We start from the raw sequence: 6239 nt of genomic DNA, 5'->3' as shown, positions 1-6239 counted from the left end.
CATAACTTGGGAAAACATCTAGGCCTATTAAAGCGAGGATTGGCAAGCACAAATCCAAAATCCGGAATAAATCTATTTCAGCCCCTTTGGTAACCCACTTTGTGGAAAATAACCATAATTGTAATGATTTAAAATGGTTTGTCTTGGCAAAAGTCTTAGGAGTTGACTCCAACAATAAATCATCTAGATTGGCTCAGAGGGAACAATGGTCGATGTATAACACTAGGGCTCAATCGTCAAGAGGAATGGCTCCATTGTGTCCCTTAAGCCTGCTCTCTGCCTCTATTATGGCCTGAAGTATTTGCTTACCTGTCCTGAACTTTTCATGATTTAATTATTTATTCATTTCAGCTATTTTTTTAATAGCTTTCTCTACGGTTTATTTTATCATATTATTTCTAACAAAACATTTTTTCCGGTTCTAATCAGCCTCTCTTTTTCGTTTGGTAACTATTCCATACCACGCCTTTTTGATTTCCTTGATTTATTTCCTTGGCCATTGCATTTTCCATTCAATTCGTTTCTGAAGGACCGACATCGGTTCATAGTCTTTTTTAGTTTCATTATACCTTCGACAATGTGACTAGTCCCATTTCCTTTTCTACACTCTCGTGTGTACAAGAGTGCTTTGCTTTCACAGCGTTACTAGTTTGAACGAGAACGCGGTACATGAATGAACACAAACAAACAGGCTTGTGCATGTGGACGCTCGCGGTCGGTGCCACAATGTGGGAACTTCACCATCATTATTATGCTCCAGCAAAGTGGTAAGCCTATTTTGCTCTTCCCCTCGAGTACGTTACTTTCAGTGCTATTGACGATCGCGGCACTCGAGAGGAACGTTTAGAAAACGTGTCATTATATTTATCCATAAATATGACATACAGACGCCGCAATTTCCTAGTCTGTTATGCTACCTTTGATTGAAACTAAGTGAGCTTCACATTCGGCTCACTTTACGATTCCGAGCCGGAACTTGTAACATCTACAATTCCGCTTCTATGCAAATCCCAACTGCAGAAGGATTGCCAATTATACTATCTTGGCTATACTGTGAAACTATTTAGTAACTGCATGTAATGGCTGGGTGTTACTATTCATCTTCGGGTTTTGGCCATATGACATCTCGGAGAACTGACTGTGATTCAGCCTTTATGAGTCTATTCTAATGTTCTTATATGTTTATGAGCTTTTGCATCAGTTAATAATACGTTTTTTCGTTTCTACATTTTTATTCATACATACCTATTATTACTGTGTTTTTCTTCTACAAGGCCGTATTAAGGGGCTATTTTTTACTTTACTCCATTGAAGTTCACCAGTAATACATTGTAATGGTATTTTGGACACAACATTGTTCAACACTAAAGGTGTATAGACTTCAGTGATCTACTTGTGTACATGTTTGGAAACAGCATAAACCAGAGGTTAGTACTCTTTTGAAATTGCAGCTCTGTGCATGCCTTGGGCTAGTATTCTTTGTACAATAGTGTTGAAAGTTGGGATCATTTAGCTATATCTCCAATACCACTTTCTGTCTCCTCAGATGCTATATGGTTATCATCTTTTTACTTGTCAGGCTGCGTGAATAAAGCACTGGTTCTCTGCGTCTTTTATGGATTAATCAAGGTGAACATGTTATGTTTAGTACTGATAGTCCAATATTTTGAATTCTAATTAAATGTGGGGTCTGTTTGACGTTCAGTCAGTTTTTATTCTGATGTTAATTTTTTGTTCTTTTCTCTCAACATATTTGTTTGTGTTTTAAATATTTTTACCTGGGTTGATGCTCCTATTAGAATTGAGATCTGCAATCAAGCTTGGATTACTACAACGATTCAACTATGGGACCCAATGGGCTAATTGTAAATTGCATACACATCTTTATGTCAGTGTTTCTCCAATGTTATCTGTACTCAATAGTGCGCCCTGATGAAGGTAACCATCAGTTCTAATCATTGAACTAGATAATATCTTGTCACCGAAACTGTATTTTGAAGATACTATACTATTCTTTATCCACAGTAGGCACATACCACTTTTTGTCACTAAGCACTTTTTGTGACGGCACCTCCATCATGACTCAATGAAATCGTTTACAACACAGATGGTCTTGCATCACATTAAGTAGCAATAGATGGGTTGCTTTTAGATTTAATTCTTAGTCTTTTTTCTAATAATTTTGGTTAAAATTATTTGTTTGTACTGTTATAGAATTGAAAGAATTTTAAGGATGTTATTCTGTCAATGTATTATGGATTTGTATGCTATTATGATGTCTTTGATTAATATTAAAATATAAAGTTATAATTGTTTATCTGACTGAGCCTCTTCCCTCTCCACATTGATTTGAATCAATTAGTACTTGAAAAGTTTTTGTACTGACCCATGTGACCTTTGTTCTTGCTTCTTCAAACCATCTAATTGCCTAGGTGACCTATGTCCCGCAACTCCTCGTTGAATAATTCTACTTTCTCAAACAACGTTGAAGAGGCATGGGTCCTACCTCTTCTCAAAAAACCTAACCTAGACCCTAATACCCCAACAAACTATAGGCCCATCACAACTGTACCCTTTCTCCTAGAAATACTAGACAGAGTAGCATACCTCCAAATACAATGACATTTGGAAGACAACAACCTTCTTGGTCTGCGACAATCTGGCTTTGGACCCAGGCATGGGACTGAAACAGCCATCCTGGACCTAAAAATCCAAACGGACGAAGCCAAAGACAAGGGCAACCTGACCATCTTGCTCTTGTTGGATTTGTCTGCAGCCTTCGATCTAATTGGCAACCAAAATCTCACCAAACGGCTCTCTTCGGCTGCTGCATTCTCCCAGAATGCCACCAATTGGATTTGTTACTTCCTATCATACAGAACAACCAGGATATTTGCCCCTTCAGGCGGCGCCGCAGCGGACCCTGTCCCTATCCAATGTGGAGTCCCCAAGGATCTTGTATCTCTCCCATGCTTTACAATGTCTTCACTAAGCTCCTCTTTGACCATTTTGATGATCTGGGTGTTACATATACTAACTATGCTGATGACAAGCAGGTCCTCATTGCACTCACAGGTAGCTATGAGGAAGATGTTGCAAAGCTAAATGAGATCTACCTTGAAATCCATGCATGGATAGCCACTCACAGCCTCTGCTTAAACGACAAGACGGAACTGCTTCTCGTCGGATCCCAGACCCGCCTCAACAAACTAGACTCTAGATACCAATCCTTTACCAAGGATGGCAACATCAAAAAAGTGTCTAAAGAAATCAAAACACTTGGTGTATACCTAGACTCCACCCTTTCACTCAAAAAAACAAAACAACGCCACCATCTCATCCACATCCTACACTAGCAAACTTACTTAGCCTGTAAACCTTTTTTTTTTTAAACTTTAGTTTTTATTTGCATTTTTATACAACAAACAACATTGAGAGAACTGAACGCCCTTTCACCCCCCCACCCTTAGTAGCCCGCCCGGATCCCCCCCCCCCCCCTGTGTCCGTTCCGGTGATTTGTCTTTGGGAGACTTCCTATGTGGCTCCGTCTCTTGAGCCTCGAGGTCGATGCGTTTTGTGACCGCTTCTTTGGTTGGCTTAATGCCTCCGTTCCCCGGGTCGTGGGGGCCCAGCCCTTATTGTTCTGGCTTGCTGGGCTCAGCCCGTCCTCTACTAAAGAGGAACCATCCCTTGTGTTCAGTGGACATCCCATCCCCAGGACTGCTGCACCCCATACCAGTCTGTAAGGAATGAGCTGGTGTCATTATTGACCCTGGCGGTTAATTTGTCCATCAAAAACATGTTTTTTACTTTTTTCAGCCAGTCCTCCTTGGAAGGGGGTTCGGGACTCTTCCATTTCTGGGCCAGGGCTACCCTGCCTGCTCTCAGCATGGTTTCCCACATTCTTGGGTATCGGTAGAGTTCCGTGTCCTCCGGGGGGAGGCCCAGTAGCATTGTTAAGGGGTTTAGCGGCAGACTATCGTCCGTTACTTCTTCAATCCAGCCCCTCACCGACTCCCAGTAGGACTGTACTTTCGGGCAGTGCCACCACATGTGGCTTCTGTATCCCGTCTGACCGCAACCCCTCGGGCACCTCGGGGACACCCCGGAGAACATTTTGGACAATTTGACTGGGTCTCTGTGCCACCCCTGTATTATCTTAAAGTTATGTTCCATGTCCGCGGTGAACAGGTTCCCATGAAATGCTATCCTGAATATTTTGGCCCAGGCGTCCTCAGAGATCTCCCCGCCCGCCAAGTCGTCCCAGAACCGGCGGAAGCTCCTTCTTCCTTTAAGATTGTAGGTATTCAACAGTTTGTATATACTGGACACTGCCCCCTTCCTGGATGTCGTCGAGTCCAGCAGCGTTTCAAAAGGAGTCAGCTGCCTACTCAGGTTTGGGCCCCAAGCTTTGGCGCAGAGGATGCCCTTCAGGCGGAGGTACTCGAAGATGGAGAGTGAGCCTTGACCGAGGGCAGCTTTCAAGACCTCATAAGGCAGAAATTCGCCCTCTTTGAACATCTGCCCCGCCCACTCCAAGCCCCCATCTGACCAAGTCTGTGAGTTCCTGAACCCCTGCCCTCCCAAGTTGATAGGGTGGCCCCAAAGAGAGGACATTGGAGATGGCCATGTAGTTAGATGGGCGGTGCTGGGGCCCTCTTTCCAAGTGTCCCAGAGGATTCCCAGGGTCGGGTGTGTTTTTAGGTGTTTCGGGATCGTCTTGCGTGGGGCCCATAGGAGGTCTCTGACCTTTAGGGGGTGAGCGTCCATATCCTCTAAGTAAGACCAGTACGTTCCCAGCTCCTCCTTCATGTGCTCCATGAGGACGCGCAGTTGGGCCGTGCAGAAGTATAGGTGGAGATCCGGTAGCCCAAATCCCCCCTCCTCCCTTGGCAGGGTCAGCGTAGCCCTTCCAGTTCTCGGGGTTTTCCCTTGCCATACAAAGTCTCGCACTCCGTTCTGTAGGTCTCTGAAGCACTGTACTGGGATTCTAGTCGGGAGGGCAGTAAAGAGGTACAGAAGCCGAGGGAGTACGTTCATTTTGATTGCGGTCATTCGGCCGTACCAAGAGAGGATCATCTTCCCCCACCTCCTCAGATCTGAAGTGATCACCGCAGTCATGGGGTTATAGTTGGCTGCTCCCAAATCCGCTAAATCCCTGGTGAGGAGTACCCCCAGATATTTTATGGCAACCCTACCCACCCTAATCCCGTGAAATCTAACCAAGGGGTCCAGTAATGGGTCTAACGTTCTCATTGGTAGCATTACCGATTTCCCTGTGTTAATTTTTAGGCCAGAGAAGCGACCGAATGCAGAGATCAGGGCAAGGAGGGGGGGGAGTGAGGAGCCCGGGTCCACCAGGTAGGCCAGGACATCGTCCGCAAATAGAGAGAGCTTAAATTCCACCTCGCCCCTTTTAATACCCTTGATATCTGGGCAGGCTCTAACCGCTATTGCCAACGCCTCCATCGTAAGGACGTATATCAAGGGAGAGAGTGGGCATCCCTGCCTTGTCCCGCGAGATAGGGGGAATGGTTCAGACAACATCCTGTTCACCTGTACCCTTGCCGTTGGGGCCCGGTAGAGGGCGGTTATCCAGAGCATAATGTGAGTTCCAAAGCCCATCCTCCGGAGGAGGAGTTCCATGTAGCGCCACTCCACCCTGTCAAAGGCCTTCTCGGAGTCCAGGGAGAGGACGCAGGCGTCCAAATCCGATGTTTGGGCGAAGTGGAAGAGGTCTATTGTTTTACGGATGTTATCTGTCCCCTGCCTTCCTTTAATAAAGCCCACCTGGTCCCCGTGTACTAGTTTCGGCATTATACCTTCCATCCTCCTCCCCACCACCTTGGCCAAGATCTTAACGTCGATGTTTAATAGTGATATGGGGCGATAGGAAGAGCAATCCGCTGGGTCCCTTCCCTCTTTGGGCAGGACCGCTATAATGGCTCCCATCATGGATTCTGGGAGGATGTCCCCCTCTAGCACCGCGTTGAAGACCCTTGCGAGATAAGGAGCCAGCGTGGAGCGAAATTTCTTGTAAAAGAGGACGGAGAAGCCGTCCTCCCCCGGGGTAGTGCCCACCTTCATCCCACTGATCACCTTGCCTACCTCATCCTCGGTTATCGGGCCCTCCAACCCCTCGGACATTTCCCCGGAGAGGGCCGGGATCTGTATGGAATTAAGGAAGTTTTCTATCTGGGTGTCGTCCCCTTCGTATTCGGAAGAATAGAGGGTTCTGT

The 6239-nt window shown here is 45.7% G+C and overlaps 1 long non-coding RNA gene across 1 annotated transcript; it reads left to right on the top strand.

The window, feature by feature from the left end:
- The first annotated feature begins 677 nt into the window (after positions 1 to 677).
- LOC138568932 (uncharacterized) lies at positions 678 to 2394 on the top strand. The gene is made up of 3 exons (XR_011303009.1): positions 678 to 767; positions 1547 to 1629; positions 1800 to 2394. It is a non-coding gene; the product is annotated as an uncharacterized lncRNA (long non-coding RNA).
- Positions 2395 to 6239: the final 3845 nt, after the last annotated feature.

The sequence above is a fragment of the Ambystoma mexicanum genome, chromosome 2q (genome assembly GCF_040938575.1).
Source record: "Ambystoma mexicanum isolate Mex_15411 chromosome 2q, UKY_AmexF1_1, whole genome shotgun sequence".
NCBI classification, from domain to species: domain Eukaryota; kingdom Metazoa; phylum Chordata; class Amphibia; order Caudata; family Ambystomatidae; genus Ambystoma; species Ambystoma mexicanum.
The sequence above is the reverse complement of the archived record's forward strand: the minus strand, read 5'-3'. Positions and strand labels throughout refer to the sequence as shown.